The sequence below is a fragment of the Tupaia chinensis genome, unplaced genomic scaffold (genome assembly GCF_000334495.1).
Source record: "Tupaia chinensis unplaced genomic scaffold, TupChi_1.0 Scaffold143616_1, whole genome shotgun sequence".
In the NCBI taxonomy this organism is placed as follows: domain Eukaryota; kingdom Metazoa; phylum Chordata; class Mammalia; order Scandentia; family Tupaiidae; genus Tupaia; species Tupaia belangeri.
Window position 1 is genome coordinate 678752 of NW_006203464.1, and position 22716 is coordinate 701467.

A 22716-nucleotide genomic window follows, 5' to 3' on the forward strand; every position below is an offset into this window, starting at 1 on the left:
TTAAGGGAACTGGATCCTGATGGCTGATTGTGCAGTTTGAATATGGCCTTGGTGTCTTGAACAACACTCTGGGTACACATGCATGTGGGCCCCGAATCCCAACAGCATAGATAAATGGAGGAGAAGGAATTGCGGTGCGATCATACCCCACTGGAAGGGTACTGTCCCTCCCTCTCTGTTACTTTATGGCAAGCATACACATCCTTTGTCTTATAAGTGAACAAATAAAACAGAAATTACAGTTTGCTGTGTATAACAGAGTTCAGCAAAAACCAAGACAAGCATTTTGAAAGAATCAGTTGATGATACAGACATTGTAACAAGGAATAGGGTATATATTATTCTTTATAATGATGTGTTCCACTTTCTTTGTATCGGTGATATTTATAATGTATGAAATATGCATACATACACACACTGCACTATATATACATACTTCTTATTCTTGGCAACATGGCTGTTAAATATTTATCACCACCCAGCAAAGAGACCACACTCTCTGCAAGAGGAGGTAAGCGATGAGTTGACCATCAAGGTAGAGTAGAAGAAAGAAGGTTTTGGAATTGGGTAGCCTGGCTGAGTTTCGAATATGGGTTCTGGGTCTGACTTGCTACGTGACACTGGACAGTCCTTTATGCTCCCTGAATTTTAGTTTCCTCATCTGTAACATAAGATAATAATGCTCACATTTAAGGGTTATGGACAATAGAAACTGAAGTCAGGGGTCGTATTAGAGTAAGACCTGGCATTTACCAGGCTGTTATTCTCAACTTTCTGTTGTTGTTGTTGTTATTATTTCTATTACCATTTAAAAGTGAAGATCTTGTAGATTCAGTTCAGTTCAAGACATGTTAGATGGCTGAAGGATTCTCTTATTAATAGGGAGAGATGAGACATAACTACAGATAGTTGTGAAAGAGCTGCTGTCTAAAATCACTCATGAAGTACTTGGCATTTCTTTCTTTTAAAAAAATTATTTTATCTAACTTTACTTATTATTCTCTCTCAATTTGACTAGAGAGAGACAGGGAAAGTAAGCCACCAGGTCTGGGACTCAAACTGCTATTGGCCATGTAGGAGTTCAGTGCTTTTAACCACCGTGCCACCTGCCCGTCTGCACTTGGCGTTTCAACCTAACTTGGGAAGCAGGGAGTGGGATAGTGAGTATCTGTTATATACCAAGTTCTGTTGGTATGCAGTATCTTATGTCAACTTCATGATAATTCTGTAAGGGAATGTGGAAGATCTACTTTCCATGATAGTGGGAATAATATGCTCTAGAACTTTCCCATTCCTCCGACAAGAGATGGAGGCTAATCTCTCTCCCTTTGCACCAAGGCAGGCTTGAGGCTCCCTTACAGCCAAGAGAGCAAATCATAGGTGACAAAGCATGACTTCTAATGTGATGTAGTTTCTCTCGTCTTGGTGTGGATATGCTCCCTTGGGTCCCAGAGCCTCTACATAAAGGGCAAGCACTCTGAGGCCACCATACTGTGAGGACAGTAAGCAGACTGGCAAAACTATCTGTCAGTGCTGTCATCAGTGGCCCTAAATGTGGAATCCTCCCAACTCAGGCTTTAGATATATGAATAACTGAGCCAGACAGTGACCCAAGCCCTTTGCTGTCAAGTCCTCTGTATCCTTTAATCTTCCAATGTGAGGCTCCAGACACCATGGACGGAGACAAACTTCTCCCTTTGCCCTTTCCAAATCCCTGCCCTACAAAATCCGAGGATGATCAAATGGTCATTTCACGCCATTAAGTGTGAGGTGGTGTGGTACACAACAACAATTATTGAAATATGAATCATTATCTTACACATTTTGCAGACAAGAACATTGAGGTTTGAAGAGGCTAACGATCTCGTATGATCACACAGCCAGCCGTTGGCAAATGTGAAATTCACATTGAGGGTTTCCCAGCTGGAAATCCCATACTCTTTATACTATGCTACATTTCCCTGCTTATTGGAGGGCTGAGGACTGTTGGTCTACTAACTAGATGGATCCCAGCGGGCGGGCAGGAGTGAGAGAAGGGGAGAGGAGTTAGCCACTGTGGAGAATCCCAAAGATGGTTGGATTCTTGTTACAAGCAGTGGCCTGGAGTGGTGGAGAGGAGCTGACAAGTTACAGGATGGAGAGAATGCATTCAAGCACTGAAATCAAATCTCTTTCCTCTTAGCAAAAGAAAGGAAGAAGAACAATGGAAGGAAGGGAGTGTTGTGGCATTTGCAGCTACATCTGTCATGAAGATACCACATTTCCTCCTTGAGATGATAGTGATGAGTCTCTGATGATACCTTCTGGGGGTTGTAATTCCTCGAGGTCTATTTTGAGTGCCAAGGACTTGCAGCATTCACCTTCAACCCCTGACTTCCGGAGACAATAGATAGCCTACTCTCTCTTGGGGGCTTGTGGGGGCGGGGGGGCAGCAGACCTCCAGTCTAGGTCTGCAGCTCCTGTGAAAAGTAGACTAATAGCTGGTACCTGATGGGCCCTAGGGCTTTTCTTCTTTGAGATGACAAGCATGCTGTTGACAGACATTGCTAGCTTTTCCCTCAGGGGCCCATGTCTACCTGTATTCTCTGGTGTTCAAGATTTCTCCCATGTCGTCTTTGCAATTAAGCCTCTGCAATATTAATATCAATCATGATCACTGTGGTTTGACTATGTCCCACCCAAATGTATGTGTTGAAATTTGGTTTCTACTGTGACAGTATTTGAGGGGTGAAAATGTGATTTACTTAGTTTGTTTCACAATGAGAGAATGAGAGAGGCAGAGAGACAGCACTCCTAACAGCATCTGGGATGCTGCAATCTACCCCCTGCCTCTGCCAGCCCCAGATCACAGGCATATAGGGCATGCTGAGGGAGGTCTCTAGATGTGAATCCAGATCCTCCCCACATGGGTTAGCCTTGCAGAGCCTCATAATAAACTGTGGTGCTACCATCCAGTCCCTGAAAGAGGATAGACACTTAATCCAACTATGGTATGAAGAAGTGGAGACTCTGGAGGGTAATTAGGAATAAATAAGATCTTCAGGGTGGGACTTCTGTAATTGAATACTGGTAGCTGTACGAAAAGAGAGACCAGATACACTCACCCTTGCCGTCTGTGATGTGTATGCTTTGCACCACCTTAGGACTCCGAAAAAAAATCTTCTCCAGTAACAAGAACCTCACCAGATGATTCCCCTCAATCTTAAACCTCCACAACCAACAGTCAAATAAGCCTTTATTCTTCATAAATCCCCTGGTCTGCAGGATTGTTATTAGCAACAGAATATGAACCAAAACAGTCGTTACTATTTTAAGCAGCTAATATATATTGATTCCTGACTGCATAATGTGCTATTCATTTACTCCTTTAATTTACAAAATAATCCCATGGTGATGTCACCATTACTCCATGTTGCAGATGGGGAAAAAACACAGAGAAGGTAGATAGAAATCAATTTATCTTGAACTGGATTCATATCCAGTGTAAAAGGACAGCTCTCATTTCTTGGTATTATCTCTTTGGGACATATTGTCAAATCACTTCAAGAAGAAGAAAGAGATGAGAACTTCATTATGGTTATAAGAACTCTTGCTTATTGAGTGCTTACTCCAAGCATAGTACTTGCCCGTCCTCAAAGTGAGCAAGTCATATGATAAAACCATGTAATAGATGAAGATTCCTAGGCTCAGAGACGTGAAGTAACTTGCCCCATGCAGTAAGACCTGAGCTTGTTTGTTTCCAGGTTGCACTCACCTTTCTACGGACCTTCTCAAGTGGGCCATATCCATTTGAGCCTGTTACTCCTTGGCTCTGTCATGTCACAGACTTGTCTGGGTGTTCAAACTCATGTGGATTGATCCACTGACATCATCACACTTTCTTTTCTCTTTTTTTTTTGAGAGAGATTTTTGCTATAGGGCATGTGCATTCACTAGAGGGACAGAGACAGAGAGACAGAAAATGAGAAATTACCCTCCAGGGAAGATGGCCAGCCATGTTGCAGTCCCTTTTCTGCCATTCTCCTCTAATGATCTTGAGCACACACGCACATGCATCCAGTGTGAGTTTCAAGCTGCCGGGTCTGAGACTCAAACTGCAGTTGGCCATGAAGGAGTCCAGTGTCTTAACCATTATACCACCTGCTGGCCCCAATTTTCACATTTTCTTAAATGCAGCACCTAAAAGAGGGGAAAACTACCAGTTACCAAGGTAGTACCCCAACTGGACTGGACCACTCCCCATTGTGTTGCATACGAGCACCTCTGCCCCTTTTTGCTACTCTAAAAGTCTTCTTAAATGAGCTAGTACCTGATTTCAAAGTGCTTGGTCCAGTCTAGAGCTGTCCTTTGCTCTGTGGAATCCTTGTATGTTCCTTCTGTTCCTTTGAAGTGTATCTCTTGCTCTCCCTACACTGTGAAGTTTTCTCTGAGTCCCTGGATAAATACGAGTCAGTCTTCCTGTGCCTTCTGCAAGAACAAGATAGCCAATTCATTAAAGGCATGTAGCCTGTTGTGTTATTTATTTACTTAGCCATATAACTTTTGATCAGACTCAGTTCCTTGTGGGCAGGGAGATTTTTTTCATCCTCAATACCTGCACCAGAGGAGGAATTTGAAGTTATTTTATTTAACCAATTTTAATTAAATACCTACTTTCAAGTACTTTGTGTAGATTGACTCAGTTCTGAAAATCATTCTATGAAATACATAGTTGTATCCCATCTACAAATGGGGAAAGTTATTTTTTCAGGGTTTTGCAGCTAAGTGGAAAAGCTAGGATTTGAACCCAAGGAATTCTGGCTCATGGAACAAAGTCTGTGTTTTTAACCTTTCTATATACTGCCATTATTCCATGACAGCACAAGTCTAAGCCTTGGAGAAAACAGTCAAGACATAGACAAGGCTTCCTCTTGTTTTAGTCCATTTTGTGCTACTCTAACAGAATTCTTATCATGTGTACCATAACCTAATACCTATGATAGAATTCCTGGGTAGTTTATAATGAATGGAAGTTTATTGACTTACAGTTCTGGAGGCCAGGAAGAACATTATCAATATGCTAGAACCTGGTGAGAACCTCCTTGCCTTTTTATAGTTACCATACTCCATCCATGATGGTGGAGCCCTCCTGACTTAATCATTTGTCAAAGATCCCACCTCTTAGGACTGTTACAATGACAAATTTCAACATGAGTTTTGGTGGGAACAAACATTCAAATCATAACCCTCTCTCATGGAGATAAGGGCAGTGCAGATGTGCAAAGGGACATACCTACTTGTATCCTGGCTCATATGAGCTAAGTTTAGGGAAAAGTGGGGTTCTAGATGTAGAGAGAGTGATGAAAACTGCTGAAAAGAAGGGGATTAAAAGATCCTAATGCCCAAGGCCTGTTCATACAGGCCCCCTTGTGGTCAATGCAAGGGCCAGCCTAGCTCACAAAGCCCTAGCCTAAACGATTCAATGTTAGGTTCATTGACTTTTCAACTGTTGGCTGAATGAGAGACATCAGAGCTTCATCCTGCCCACTGAACAAAGTTGGTCATTTAGGGCAGATTGGGAATATAGATTTCTGTATCTGCGTGGAGATGCACTGGTATATAATAGCCACAGGCTGTTTTGGACAAGAATTTGGTAAATTGAGCAACTTCCCTACTAGCAGTGCTATCTTTTTCCAACCTTGAATGTTTCATGGTCTCTAACCTCTATATAGGAAGCCAGCCAAGATAAATTGGACTGAATAGAAGTCTTCAGGATCAGATTGCCCTGGGATATGATAGTCCAGATATGTAATGGAAAAAAGCCATGATTCTCATACTTTCTGTGCGAGCTCCCTTGGCTCTCCTGTTCCTTGAGGCTCCAGGCGTTGTTGATGAGGAGTGTTTAGGAGACTCGTAATGGCCTATTCCTCTTGATGGATTCCTGATGTCCCTCATGCACTATGGTACTGTTGGAAAAAGAAGAGAATGTCCATAGTTCTGAGGAGGGCAGGGCAGAGTCTCTTATGTGGTTAGCATATAGTCAGCTCACTTTGAGGGTGTCAGTGTGAGACCTTTGGTAGTTGACTGTGAGGAACTGAGAGATCAGGGACTCGTGCATGCACGCTCCTCAGAGAAAAAAGTGTAATCACAGCCGACAGTTGACTCTCTGAGAGGCTAACTTTGGACAAATGAGGGTGACTAGTTATGAAATCTCTTTCTTTAGAAGCCACTGAATTAGGTACAGTGTGATCAACTGGTCCTGATTTGACTGAAAGTCATGTCCTGGGAACCTACTTGGGCATGAACCAACTGGTACAATTACTCACCCAAAAAATAAATCTGACTCTGAGGTAGGGTTCTCAGATAGTATACTGCATGGAGTATACTTACACTAAACAAATACAAGATACTATTTACCTGAAATTCAAACTTATTGAATGTCCCGTATTTTCATTTGCTAACTGTAGGCACCCTACTCTGAGGTGTTTGCTGTACTATCAACAGTAAAGAGAGAAGGTGTTTGTTATTTGGAGAAAATCCCAGATGGGGAAGACTGGGAAATCTTCTTTGTCTTCTCATATTGAAAGAAGCTGAACCTGATCAACAGAGTAAGGAGTGACCCTAACTCCAAAGTGACAAAACCATCAACAGTTAGTATTATGGTCTAGTTGCTATGTGCATGGACTTTCAGAGCCAGGCGTCTCCGGGTCCAGTGTGGCTTCTGTTATGTCTAGGACTACCTATGTGGTCCTAGACAAGTAAGTCACCTGATGCCTTTATTTTCTCTTTTGAAACCTGGGGTAATGACGGGAACTACATCATAAAATTATTGTGATGATTCAGTAGTTCGATACGTACAAAATTTTAATATTGGGCCTAATATGAAGTATGGCTAGCTAGAATTCCTCCTCTTCTGGTTCATACCACTGGGGAGAAAGCTTTCTTCAAAGCTTCAGACCCACTGGATCCCTAAATCCAGACCAGTCACCTGACATAACCTGGCCCAGTGATATATTCGGTCCTTCAGATTCCATTCAATGGTTGGTCCAGGGATGGACAGAAAGTACAGGTCAGTCCAGTCAGTCAGTCCCATGGGTTTTGTTAGGACAGTTGAGGGAGAGAAGCACATGTGCCCTATAGCAATATTTTTTCTCTCAAAAAAAAAAAAATCCACTACATGGCCTACTAGGTATTCCCTGTGTAGCCTTGGAGGAGTTCCTGCAGCTCTCTCTTCCTTGTTCCCTTGGCTCTACAATGGAGACAGTAATTTCATCTTCTTTATAGAACTGTTGTGAAAGTTAAATGGCCTATTATGTATAAGGTGCTTAAAACAGTACCAGGCAATAAATATTGGCTGTTGTCATCACCACTGACCCCCTCTGTCATACAAAGCAATAAATCCTCCTTAGACTTCATTTGGTTTTAGTGGGCTGTCTGTCACTCACTACCAAAAGACTCTTCACTAATAAAAATGCATTTTGAGGAGTATTTGAAGTTCTAGAATGACTCAAATGCCTCTTTGGGGAGAACAAAGCAGGGATTCGGTCTAGAAAACAAATTTGAATGAGAGTTGATGGGTGAGAGGAGAGGTTCTCAAAATGAAAAGTGTACCTGGAGGATTTGCTAAAATTGAGATTATTGGACCCTACCTCCAGGATTTGGGATTTAGTAAATCTGGGGTGAGGCCTCAAGGAGTCACATTTCTAAAATATTTCTAGGCGAGGCTTCTGTCCCCAGCACTATAATCTGAGAGCCCCTGGAATGTATAGAAGGTAGTGACATTTTGTTTAATTTAACAGTCTTATATGTCATCCTCACTAAGTGCCAGATACAATTATAAACATTTTACAGTTACTAACTTAATTTTCATAGGTTTTAGATATAATTATGATCACTATTTGGCAATCAAAAAGGCACAGGAAGAGGAAAGGGATATCCCAAAGCTTGCTGGTGGAAAGTCAGGAAACATCACCATGGGTTGTTCCTACCTCTTCATGTTGGGTGTCACTCACTATTGATACTATTAGGAAATGAAAGGATTTGTCCAGCTGATAGTGTGGTGCTTAAGGTGCTGGATTCCCACGTGGCTGACCATGGTTTGAGTTCCTGACCGAAGGGCTGGTAAAACATGGTGGGTGCCTGTGCATGCAGGTCCAAAATCCTGAGAGGGGAAAGGAGGAGTAGGGATTGTTACATGACTGTCCCCTTTAGGGAGTTATTTCTCACTTCCTCTCTCTGTCTCTCTCTAACAATGCACATGCCCTCTTGCAAAAATCTTAAGAAAAGAGAGGCAAAGAAAAGGAATGGATTTGAAAAAAACAGACTTGGGCCCCATTTTTCAAATGATTTCTCTAGGTGTGCATGTTGGGGGTGTGGTGGGACAGGAAGCAGGCCTAGGTAGCTCCATCAGCTTTCAAAGCCACTCCTGGTGACACTGGGGCACTTCGCTGAGCTCTGAGGAATGGGAGCTTTCTCTCTGACCCAGGCTCCTAGCTCCTTGTTCTGTCCCCTGATGTGGATTCTCCCCCTCCCCTCAAGAAAGGGCATTTCCTTGGTGGAGTTCAGGGCTGTGGGGAAGGTCTGGAGAGGAGAAAGTTCTTCTATAGTGTAGGTGTTCTGACTGCTCCTCACCAGCCACCAGGAGTCAGAGGTTAAATGCTGCCTCCAAGGAAGGTCAGATAAGATCTTTTGCAACAATTAGCACCTCTTCAGCTCCTGAGAGCCCTGACTGCACTGCACTTCCCTTACTTCATTACTCTCCTTCCATGTTTTGAATTAGTAAGGGAAGCTTAGCCTGAGCTTGGTAGAGCAGCCTGAAGAGTTATGTCTTGGAGTATGGCTCTATTTTTTATTTTTTAAGTTGTTTTGTTGTTGTTGTTGTTGTTTTCTTGGCTATAGGGCACATGCACTCACTGGAGAGACATAAACAGAAAGCGAGAAATCACCCATTTCCTCAGGGTTGACTCCTTTGTTTATTAGACACATAGTACTTCCTGTCCTTCCTATAGGGTGCTTGTGTGTCCTTTGGCATGAACTCAGAAAACACACCTAGCCTTTGCAAATGGTCCCTAACCTTTATTTTAGGCTGTTTGTCACTGTGTGATGCTTCCAGAGCTAGCGGAGACCTCTAGAGATAATCTCATCCTAGCTTGTGCCCTCACCTCCCCCAACCACCCTTGCTTCTCTCTCCCTGAGGCACCCCACCTCCCTTACCAAAAGAAGGAAGTGGGTTGCAGAGAGAGAAAGGGAAAAAGTGATTTCTGAAGCTCTTGGAGAACTTGGTCAAAAATGAGAGCACAGGAGGAGAAATTTTTTTTTTTTTAAGTACATAGAAATTCAAAGGTCAATCTTTGAATGAGTGTAGGTTTTAAGTCAAGATCTTACCTGTTTTAAGTGAGTTGAGACATACTACCTAGATTTCCCTATAACCTTTACAAAGCACACTGTTCCCCTCAGGGGTATTATAAAGTCATTTTGGCCATCAGTAGACAAAGCAGAAATAACTGAGCAGGGTCATTGGCCTTTGTTTTGAGTTTGCTTTTGGTTTTGTTTTAAATATCACAATTCTGGCTTTCCAGGAAGCAGTTCAGACAAACTTGAAATACAAAGTGAATTTTTTTTTTTCCTGTGGATGTGTTTGTTCATTTATTCATCCATTTGTGGAACAAAAAGTTCTCTATGGAGAGAAAAGACATCAAACCATATCACTATTCTTGGAGTGTACAAAATAGGGAGAGAAACATATTCAGGGTAGTGTGTAGCTTATTCTACCTAAGGGATGGAGTACTAGAATTAACAATTATACACAAAGCTTGTAGGCATTTTATATATGTTGAGTTACCTAATCTTCTATAATTCCCTATGGTGTAACAGATGACCAGCCCTGTGGCCTGGTGGCTAAAGGAGCCAAATCTCACATGAGTGACCACATGGTTCAAATAGGCTTGAAAAATATGCTAGGCCTCTGTACACCTGTGCCCCAGATCTTGATGGGATAGAGAAATGGAAGCCAAGGGAATATGATGGCACCATGTCCCACTAAGGGATGTCTTCTCCCTCTTCCTCTCTCTGTCTCTGGGAAGTACACATGTCCTCTGGCAATTTAAGTAAATGATAGGTACAACAGATATGTGAAAGCGGAGTTAGAGCTTAAATAAATGTCTCAAGATCACAGATGGTGACAGCATCCTGTTCCGATAGTCTGTAGGTTCAATGTTTGTGCTACTTCCACTCTGCCATGAGCTACCGGGCACACTGGTGAGTGGTTTTACTAGATACTCAATCTACAGCCATATTTCTCTCAGTGTGTCTTATTTTGTCTGATCTCAAAAATAAAAAGATATTTATCTATACATGTGTGCTACAAAGACGGATCTCATAAAGATGCCTAGTAAAGGAACATGGGAAAGATTGTGTTTGAGTAGATTAGCAGTGAGGTACGCATTCTAGAGAGAAGAAAAGATGGAAAAACGCCCTGGAAATAAGATGGTACATTGTGGGGCAGTAGGAGGCCTGGTGGTTAAGTCACTGGACTCCTACACGGCCAGTCATGGTCCGAGTCCCAGAGAGGCGACTTGAAATCTATGCCAGGTGTGTGTGCATGCATGCCCAAAATCCCAGGAGGAGAATGGAGGTGAAGGGATTGCAGTGTGGCCATCCTGCCTGAGGAGTGATTTCTCACTTTCCCTCTCACTGACTCTTTCTCTCTCTCTCCTGCAAGGGCACACACCCTATGGCAAAAATCTTAAAAAAATAATAATAATAAAAATAAATTTAAAAAAGTATAGTGTTTATAGAACCATATGTAATTAACTGCCAGGAAAATAGTGGGAAATGAGAAATAAGAGGAAATATATGGTCAAGTACTAGGAGGAATTGGTTGGTAAGCTGAGGATCCAAGCCGCTGGGTGCTGTGGCTGTTGGGCGCTGAGAGATGGCCATCTGTCACAATTTCATGCGAGGCTACAGGCCTCTCACTCAAGGCCCAGTAGACCTCACTGTGATATTTTCCCATGTACCCCAGAGAACAGCTTGAGATTGCTGACATTGTCCCGATTTTTTACAGACTGATGTCAGCCATAGCACAAGCTGCTTGCCATCCCATCTGAGTCATAATAAGCATTAACATGGCCCAGGAAACCCAAACAGTCTTGAAACTGCCCCCTACTCCCATCTTCCTAGGAAATCTGAGACAAAGACATTCCCCCAATACAGAATATCACGGAGGGCATTGCAAGAAACCCCAGCTTTCAGTAAAGGATTTTATTTATGGCCAACTTCTTCTGTTAAAGACCTGCATGCTACCTTGTAACCTCTTCAAGAATTCTCCAATTGATTCCTTCTCCAAGTCTCTTTCTCTGCTTCAAGACAGCACTGGTCCTATCCCAAGCCTCTTTCACTTCCCTGGCCACCTCTTGAAGGGCGCTCACCGTGATGTTCGTTCATTAATCCTCATGCCATGTACTGCTTAGGTTGCTGAGTTTAATTCATGCAACTTGTTCAGTGTCATTATCTGCAGGGAATTGTTTAGAAAGCCAAGGGTTTAAAGATATCACATGATATGTGTTGCATACTAATCATACTATCCGTGCCTTCATATTTGATGTAGGCAACTTATGATGGAGTTGAACATACAGGCAAATCTTTTATGGGGACAGGAAGAGAGGATGTCAGTGAAAATAACCACCTTATGGCAAGAAGTAGAAGGGAAGGAAGGAGGAGAGTGTACTGTGCGTGTAGATATTGGCTGGCACCTGGTAGACGCTGATGACTAGAACCAGATTGCCATGATTTTAGGTTTGCATACCGTCGATCTTTTCAGGTGGGCTGACTTGTCTTTCTCCAATTGCTTTCTGCACCCTCTCGGAGACCTATGTTTCGATTGTCTGACTCAAATACGGATTTAACTGTGAACCAAGTGCTTCGCTAGGCACTGAAGGAACAGTGGGGGACAAGACATTAGCTGTGCAGTGAGGAAGATGGCATTGTAGATGGATGTAGAGAGACACTTGAAATACAGTACGATACCTGCAATGGGGAGAGACGAAAGCACTACAAAACTGGCTGTAAACCCTGGTCTAAGGAAGGGAGAACACAGGGGTTGAAAAGGCCACGTGGAAGTGCTGACACTGGAGCTAGAGAAAAAGGATATACAGACGTTTACCAGGAACAGTGGTAAAAGGTAGAAAGGGTGAAAAGGGTGGAGGTTATTGAACACAGGAGGAATGGCATGTACGAAGGCAAAAGAGGAAGGGGAAGCATGTGGGAGATGGTAAGAAGGGCAATATGGCTGACTCTACATTTAGGAAGAAATGAGAGACTAGGACATAATACACTTTCCCAAACCCTTCCAAATTTGTGAGTTGTTTTTCTCTGTAGACTTAACTTTCTCTGCCAGGTCATTAGAGGGCAAAGTTCTCCTGGGTTGATTTTGGGCATGCTTTTCCTTCACTATGTGCCATCTCCCTGCACAGCTTAATTCTTCCTCAGTTTTAATCCCACCTGGATGAAAATAACAAAGGAGTTCATATTCATAGCTCACAGTCTCACTTCCAGTTCAGAAATTTGGACACACCCATGCTGTATAGAGTCATTTGAACCATTTGGTTCAAAACTAAGCCCATAATTTTTACCTTAACTTAGTTTTCCTTGCAGTGATCAGCACCACCTCCTATGCTATTATGCAAGTGGGCCTTATCCTGAACATTGGCATGATCCTGAATGCCTTCTCTAACTCTCAGATCCATCTTACCACACATAAAATCTCTCTCAAATCCCTCTCCTGTTAGCTGTTAAATACACTGTTATCCACTTCTCTCAAGTCCATAGTAGTCAGTGCTGCAATTTCTTGCCTAGACTATTGCAGTAACTCCTAACCTGTGTTCCTTTATCTATTCTCAATCTCAATTTAATCTCTCCAGTTCAGAGTCAGGGAATCCTTTTAGGGGGCTGAGGAATATGGTAGATTAGAGATCACAGAAATTGCTCCCTATACAGAACTCAACTCATTGGGAGAATGCTGCATAGATCATCTGGCAGGGGAAAAAATGAAGTGGAGAATTCCTTAGAGATAGATATTAAATGAAAGTATAAATCTCTGGGTCTGGCTCTTGCCATGGTTGTTGGTAATCTGGGTTTCAATGGGCATTTATACTAGAAAGAGAAATCAAAGCCTGGCACAATGCAGGTCAGGAGGTAGAAACAGAGATACCACAATAAAGTGACATCCTCATGAAGTAAAGTCAGGAAATAAAACAGTTTCCTACTGAGGGATGTGTTGAATACACTCATGGCTTTTCATTGACTTCTCATGAAGCCAGAGAAATCTGTCTTTTCAGAATGACTGTAAGTATTTCAGGTTTATGATCTTAACAAACAAAACATGAACTTAAAACATAGATTTAAAGTAGTCAAGGTTAGTCATTCCCAAGGTGACTTGCAAAATCAAACCCAAATTTTGTCTGGAAGAACATAAACCCAGACCTCCAAAGAATTCCCATAGATAAGTTAATGTAAATTCACAAAAAAAACCAAACAAATGAAGAGGCAAATATAGATGAGCAAGACTAAACAAAAGCAGACAACACAACAGAACAAAACAAACAGACCCTTAAATGTGGTGTGTATTAGGAATTAGATACAGAATATCAAAAGATGTTTAAGATATAAAAAAAATGCCAAATAATGTTTTTTTTTAAAAAGTTATATCCCAGGTTAGACACAGATAGATAAAGAATTATTATAAAGGAATATATAAGAAGATTAGTTGATAAGAACATGAAAAGATAAAAATGACCAGATTACTGAGGTCAGCAGGTAGTATAGTGGTTTTGGGTCTGGACTCTCACTTGACTGACCACGGTTCAAGTCCCACATCCAGTGGTTTGAAACTCAAGCTGGGTATATGTGTGTGCATACCCAAAATTATAGGAGGAAAATGGAGAAGGGGTTGTGTCATGGTCATCCCACCTGGGGGGGGGGTGATTTCTCACTTTGTCTCTGTCTGTGTGTCTCCAGTGAACACACATGCCTTATAGCAAAAACTAAACAAAACAAAAGGCAGAGAGATTTACAAAGATAATCTAAGAAAAATCGGGGATAGGCTGTGAAGGTACAATACATATCAAATTGGAATCCCAAAGGAAGAAAACATGGAGAATGAGGGAAAAAAAAAAAAAAAAGCACCAGTATTTGAACTGGTACTTCTGCATCTTTCCCTCTTTCCTCTCTTTTTAGAACTTAATATTTGAATGGCTAAAGCCCTTACCTGATAAAATATATCTATCACCACATAAAGTAAAGCCACAAAGTGACATCTAAAATAAATAAAATGGAAGTTATTCTTCAGAGCATTTCAATGAAAACACAATGTAGAACACAACAGACATGGAGAAATTCTGAAAAAACAGTCAGAGGAAAGAAGACAGATTACCTGCAGTGAAATGGCTATTATACTGACAGATGATTTCTTGAAAGTAACAATGGAAGCCAACAAAAGGTGAAATTTCATCTTCAAAGTTGAAATAAGATATCTCTCCTTTTTAAAAACTCTCTTTGAAGATCAAGAAAGTAAGAAGATATTTTCAGACAAACAGAAAGGGAAAAAAAAAAACTAGCAAAAGATCTTCACTGATAAACCTCCTATGGAATAAACCTCTAGGGAAAAGAAAACGTTACCAAAAGAAATATCTAAGTTATAAGAAGAAACAAAAAGAAATGGTAAACATGTAGATAAATCTAAACAGCAACTGCTGAAAATCAGGGCCATATATAGTTTGTGTGGTTAAAAACCGAAAGACTGAACTAAAATATAAGCAAAAGTTGTGAGTGAGGCAGTTGTTATTAACGCATTCTAAAGTATTTGTTAATACATTGTGGGGCCACAGACGGGCACAGTGATAAAATGAAGCACTCTGTGAGACTGATCCATGTTGGAAGGTTCCAAGTTCCCGTCCAGAGATCTTCCTAAGGATGCCAGGCAGACCTAGGCTAGCAGAGGCTGGGAGAGGATTGTGGCCCCAAGACTCTATGGGGGTGTTATCTCTCACTTTCTCTGTGTGTCTCTTGTTTGTGAAAGAGTAAACAAATAAACTTTAATAATAGTAGTAAATAAGTATTGTTGGAAAATAGGATAAAGATGGATGAACTTTGTGTTTTATGTTAAATATGCATGTTTAACTGTCTGGAGCAATGTTATCAAATAGAACATTTTGTGATGATGAAAATGTTTTGTAGATTTGCTCAGTACAGAGTACATGCCAAATATAACTATTAGGGACTTGAGACGTGGCTAGTCCTGACTGGGGGAATTTTTAATTTTGTTGAATTTTAATCAATTTAAATATACACTTAATGCGACTAGTGGCTACAGTATTAGACAGGCTGGTTTTAGAGTCATTACTGTAATAATAACTATAATGTTTAAAATCATTATAGAAAAATATGTGATTGAGATTTGCAATAAAATAATTTAAGAGAAAGCATTGACAGTGGGGGGTGGGGGGGAACCTGTGAGCCCATTATGTAATACCCTTCTTCAAAATTCTTTCCAGGTTTTTCAATGTACCATGCACTTTCTTGCTACAAAGACTTTAGATAGGAGCCTGAAATATTCTTTCCATTTTCCATATTCCCTAAAAAAAGGAAAAAAAATTACCCATAATTTATGTTTTACATCTCAGAAAAGTCTTTTCTGATAGCCCTCTGTCAAGATCCCTTATTCTATCTCTCAAGGAAGGAGGTATTTTCCTCCCTCTATCTCTCTCTGAAATTTTAATAAAAATTTTATTTTGAAGTAACTATAAATTTAAAAACTATTCTAGGACATAATACAGAGAGAGTCCATGGACTCTTTACCCATTTTCTGCAAAGATAATACCCTGCAAAACTACAGTCTAGTTTTACAAGCAGAATGTTGTTATTGGTACAGTCAAAATAGAGATTTCTGTGACCAGAAGGATTCTTTCTTAGAAGGACATCAGTTTCTCTCTCTTCCCTATTCTTTGTCTTAATTTCTGACAATCATGACTCTGTCTCCATTTCTGTACTTTTGTCATTTCAGCAAAGACATATAAATGGAGCCGGATAGTATGCAACCTTTTGGATATTTTTTCACTTCACCTAGTCCTCTGGAGAGTCCTTCACATTGATGAATATGTGGTAACCCACTGCTTTTTATTGCTGCATAGTATTCCCTGATATGGATGTCCTACAGTTCAGTTATCCACTCACTTGAAGACTATCCTGTTTGCTCACATTTTGGAATATATTAGTGCCAAATATAATGCTATAAACATTTAGGTACATAATAGAGAACAGAGATTAGTTTCTGTGAGGTAAATGCTTAGGAGCACACTGAATGGATTGTATGGTGGTTACATGTTTAGTGTTTTTCTACCAAAATCACTCTCCAGAATAACTGTAGCATGCTACATCTCACCAGCAATATTCGTGTTATCCAGTTAACCTGCATCTTCATCTGCATCTCATATTGGTAGTATTTTATTTTTAATTTCAGCAGTCATAATAGGTATGGTAGTGATAGCACATTGCAGTTTGAATTTACATTTTCTAATGGCTAATGATGCTGATTGCCTTATTTGTTAGAAGAAAGATTTTTACTATAGGGTATGTGCACTCGCTGGAGAGACAGAGCGAGAAACCCATCCCCCTCAAGGGGGGGATGGCAGCGCTGCAGTCTCTTGTTCATTCTTCTCTTGGGACCTTGGCCATGCATGGACATGCGTCTGGCATGAGTTGCAATCTACCGGGTTCCAGACTTAATCACAGTTGGCCATATGGGAGTGCAGAGCTTTAACCACTATGTCCCCTGCTGACATCAGGTTAATTGTCTTTTAGTATGTTTGTCAACTGAATATCATCTTTAGTGAAATGTCTTCTCATGTCTTTTGTTCCTTTTTTTATTTACATATTGTCAGAGAGTGTGTGGGTTCTCCAGAGAAAGAAAGCACCCCCCAGTGAAGTATCACACCACAGTCATTTTGCCTCCATTTTTGCATCCTGTCTGGATTTGGGGTAATCCACACATGTGCATCAAGTTTTTTTTAAGCCAGGAATCAAACTTTGATTGGCCACATGAGATGTGGCTTCTTATGCATAGCGCTTAAACACTGTGTTATAAGGTGCTTAATGGCTGTGTTGTAGGGCCAGCCCTTGTCCATTTTACATTTTTTTAAAGAAATTTTTGCTATAGGGAATGTGCACTCACCAGAGAGGCAGAGAGGGACAGAGACAGAAAGTGAGAAATCACCCCCCAAGGGAGATGGCCACACTACAATCCCTTCTCCTCCATTCTCCTCTCAGGATTTTGGGCACATAAGCATGCAACGTGCCTGGCATGATCTGAGACTTGAACTGCGGTCAGCCATGTGAGAGTCCAGCAATGTAACCATTATACCATCTGCTGGTCCCTCCCTTGTCCATTTTTTTAAATAGAATGTCTTATGCTGCAGCATTGTCAGTGCTTTATATATTCCAGATACCGGTTCTTCATTGGATATTTGATTTGCAAACACTTGTCCTAGTCTATAGCTTGTCTGTTCATCCCTTCTACAGGGTTTTTCCACAGAACTTTTAAGTTTTCCTTTTTTGTATTTTTGTTTGATAAGGTCCAGTATATAATATCTCTTCCTTTCATGAATCATACTTTCAATGTAAAGTCTAAGAATTCTACCTAGGCATAGACCCTGAAAAATATGTCCTCACTTCTTTCTTGAATATTTTATTTTTACTTTTTATATTCAATCCCATTATCCAGTTTTAGTTAACCAAAAACATTTTTTTTTCTTTAGACAGGATCTCAGTATGTAATCATCTTCTTGCCTCAACCTCCCATGCTAGGACTGCAGGGACATTATTTCTCTGACTTTCAGGGTAGGCTTACCATGTGACTTCAGCCTACTGAATATTTACATCAACCATTGTGCCCTACTGTGGCTTAAACTCCAGTTGATTTTTAAGTAAGGTTGAACTTTGTTATTTATTTATTCATTCATTCATTCATTCGTTCATTCATTTATTTTTGGTCTATGGATTTCCAGTTTCTCTAGCACTTTTTGTTATCTTCTTTCATTTATTTGTGTTTTCACCCTTTGAAAAACTCAGATGGACATTTTCTTAAACAGGTCTATGTCTGGAATTTTTTATTCTAATGAGATATATGTCATTGATTTATATACTGAAGGAGACATGGCTATAGATATAGATCTTCTATCTGTATATCTGTGTATCCTTCAGTCAATATCACATAATCTTAATTATTATAGTTGCAAGATAAGTCTTGTTATAAACAACATACATTGATTCCTCTCACCTTATTCTTTTTTTCAGAACTATCTCATTTGCTCTAGTTACTTTGACACTGTATGTATACTTTGAAAAAAGCTTATCCGTATCTACCAGACATCTTACTAGACTTTTGACAGAAATAATGTCAAAGTTATTTAGCTATCTTGGGAGAATTTCATCTCTATTACAGTATGTTTTCTAGTTCATGAACATGGTATGCTCCTTCATTTATTCATCTTTCTTTTGATTTCCTTCATTAGCATTTTGTGGTATTCAGTATTACAACCCTGTACATCTGTTGTGAGATTTATACTTACTATTTTTTTTACAAGTGTGAATGATACATTTTTTATTTCAGTATTTATATGTTCATTGCTAATAGATAGAAATATAGTTGAACTTTTATTTTGTACCCTGAAAACTTACTGAATTCATTATTGTTTTTAGGAGTTGTTTTATAAATTTATTGCTATTGGCTCATATTACTTTATCTGATCTGGAAATACAGAAAAAAAATTTTTGTGTTCTGATATGTGTGCCGTTTATATTTTCTACCTTCTTGAGTTAAAACAAAACAAAACAAAACATTGCTTTGAATATAAGTAGTGAGAGTTATCCTTGCCTTGTTCGTGATCTTAGGGGAAGCTGTTCAGTCTTTTGCCATTAAGCATAATATTAGTCACTTGTTTTTCATTGGTGTTCTTACAAAGTTGAAGAACATGTTCTCTATTCCTGTTTTTGTGAGTGCTTTTAATTATGGATGCATATTGAATTCTAACAGTTTCCTGCATTTACTGATATCACCCTGTGCTTTTTCTTCTTTGGCCAGTTAATATGCTAGATTATGGAAATTTATTATCTGATTTGAGCCATCCTGTGTCCCCAGAATACCTTGGTTTTAGTCTGGTGTATAATACTTTTTAGACATTTCTAAATCCTATTCGCCAGTATTTTGTTAAGGATATTTACACCTATATTCATGAGGTTATTGGCTTATAGTTTTTTGTTTTTCTTTATGTGATCATTTCTGCTTGTTTTTATCTGTTATCAAGGTAATATCAGTTTTATAAAATGAATTGAGAAGTGTTCCCTCTTTTAATATTTTCTAGAAAAGATTGTGTAGAATTTGTATTATTTTTTTCTTCAAATATGTGGTAAAATTCTCCAGTGAAAACATCCATGCCTAGAGATTTCTTTTTGGAAGTTTTTAAATTATGAATTGAGTTTCCTAACAGTTAAGACTATTAAAATTACTTATTTCATGTCATGCATGTTATAATCTTGACCATTTTAAAGTTTACAGTCAGGTGGATCTTATTATATTTACAGGGTTGTGCAACATCACTATATTGAATTTTGGAACATTTTGATTACTCTTAATAACATATCTGTACCCATTATGAGTCAGTATAGTCCTCCTCCCCTCCTTCTTTAATCCTTGGCAATGAGAAATCTATTTTCTGTTTGGATTTATGTATTCTGTATCACATATAAGTGGAGTTACACAATATGTAAAGTTTTCTGCCTGTTCCCCCTACCCCTGCCCCATCATAATGTTTTTGATGTTTATTCATTATGGGACATAAATCAGTACTTTATTTCCTTTTATGGTCAAATAATATTCTAGTGTATGAAACACATTTTGTTTACCCATTTTCAGGTGATGGATATAGGATGATTTTTTTTTTTTTAGCTATTATGAACAATAGTGCTTTGAATCTTCACTTATAGGCATTTTTCATAAATGCATGTTTTCAATTCGCTTGGTTATATACCTGGGAGTAAAATTTCTGGGTCATGCAGTAACTCTGTTTATTTTTTTGAAGAACTGTCAAAATGTTTTCCAGAGTGACTGCATCTATTTACATTTCCATCAGCAATGAATAAAGGTTCCAATTTCTTCATATACTTGTCAACATTTGTTATTTCTATATTAAATTTATTTTTTCTATCAGAGAGAAATAGAGAAAGACAGACAGACAGACACCCTCAATAGGGTCTTCACACCATGATCCATCCCAGGTCTCTGACAGAAAGGATCACAGGCACACATGTGCCTGGTGTACCAGAGAGACCTCCATGTGAACATGGAACCCTCCTATGTGGCCTAAGACTGGTGTTACTACTGAGCCACCATGGTTTGCCTTTCTTTGTGTGTGTGCGTGTTTTGTTTTTTGTTTTTCTTTCTTTCTTTTTTTTTTATAGCATAGTATCTCATTGTATCTCATAGTATCTCATTGTGGTTTAGATTTACATTTCTACCATTACTAATGATGTTCAATGTGTTCATCAACTATTTTCTTTGGAGAAAAACCATTTGAATCTTTTGTTTATTCATTAATTAGGTAATTTGTCTTTTTATTGTCCTGTTGACATAGATACTAGAACCCTATCACATATGTAATTTACAAATCATTCTCCCATTTTATTGGTCATCTTTTCACTTTTTTGATAGTGTTAATTGAAGCACAAAAATTTTATGAAGTCTAGTTTATCTCTTTTTTTTTAAGTTTGCTTGTGTCTTAGGTATTATATCTAAGAAATCATTGCCACATTTAAGGTCGTTAAAAATTACACCTATGTTTTCTTATAAGTATTTCATAGTTATATCTTTTATGTTCAGGTGTTTAATCCAGTTCTAGTGGATTGTTGTCTATGGTATGAGATATTGGTCTAACTTTATTGTTTTACATGTGGATATTTCATTGTCACTGCATGATTTGTTGAAAAGACTTCTTTCTTTACTGAATTATCTTGCCAGTATTGTCAGTATCAAGTGCTTATAAATGTATGCATTTATTTTTGTACTCTTGATTCCAATCCATTGCATATATGCCTGTCCTTATACCATTGCCTTAGTCTTGACACTATAAAGTTTGTGTTATGTTTAGAAATTGATAAGCGTGAGTCTTCCAAATTTGTTCTCTTCTCAGATTGTTTTGGCTATTCTGAGTCCTTTTCATTTCCATACAAATTTTAGAATCAGCTCAGGAATCTCTGCAAAAATACAGCTGGGATTTTGATAGAGAGTGCATTGAAATTGTAGATCAATTTGCACAAGATGAGCCCTAAGTAGCTATGTGGAAATCTTAACTTCCAGTTAATAGTCTAAGTCTTGAAAACAAATATGAACATGAGATACTTTCCCATTTATTCAGATATTCTTTGATATCTTTCATTTCCTTTTCTCCTCTTTTTTTTTTTTTTTTTTGCTAGTGGACATTTAAACTCAACAGAGAGAGACAGAGGGAAAGAAAATGAGAATGTGCCCCGCTCCTCATGGAGGGTGGTTACTCACAATCCCTTTTTCTCCGTTTGGTATTTTGGGCACAAATGCACATGTGCCTAATATGTTTTTAAAATGATTGGGTCTGGAACTTGGACTGAGAAATTAGTCATTTGAGATATGGCCACCTTAACTACCACACCACTGCTAGTCCTCTTTAATTTCTTTTAACGATTTTTTTTTTGTCTTTTATTGTGTATAAGTCTCATGCTTTTTTAAAAAAAAAAGTCTAAGTTTTTTTTTGTTGTTGTTATTTGTGATGATTAATTTTATGGGTCAACTTGAGTGATCAGAGGATGCTTAGAAAGCTGGTAAAGTGTGTGTCTGTGAGGGTGTTTTCAGGCCTGACTACTGGAGCAAGGTTACCAACCTTTTCCTGCCTTTATTAGCATTCCTGGTTCTGGCTTACAGATTTTTAAACTATACTCTACTCTCCTGGGTCTCTTACTTTCTAATAGCAGATCAAGGAACTTCTCATATTCTGTAATCACATGAGCCAATGCATTATAATAAATCTGTTTCCATACATACACACACACACACCCCTACACCTGTTTAGCTTGGTGGTTCTCTGAATAAACCTGACTAATTCACTACTGTCAATGAAATAGTTTTATCAGTTACATTTTTTGGATTGTTTGTTATAAGTGCATATAAATATGAATGATTTTTATATACTAACTGTGTTTTGTAGACTTATTTGCTTGAACAACTATACTTTTAGTTACTTTCCATACACAAAAGTAAGGCATCTGAAAATAGAAATTATTTTTCTTTACCATCTGGATCACTTTGATTTATTTTTTCTTTCCTAAGTGACTGGGCTACATTGCCGAGGACAATGTAAAACTGGCGTGGTGAGACAAGGCCTCATCGTGTTCTTAATTTTAGAGGAAAGCTTTCTGTCTCTTAGCATTAAATAGTGTGTGGTTTGTGACTTTTACATAGATAACATTTTCTCAGGATTAGAAAGTATCTTTTCCTATTTGACTTAAAAACAAAACAAAACAAACAAAAACCATGAACAGATGGTAAAAATGCTGCTTCTTCATCCATGGAGTTGATCATGGGGGGATTGTATTTCATTAATATGGCCTGTGGTAGTGATTAATTTATTTTTAAATGTAGAGCTAGCTTCTCATTCC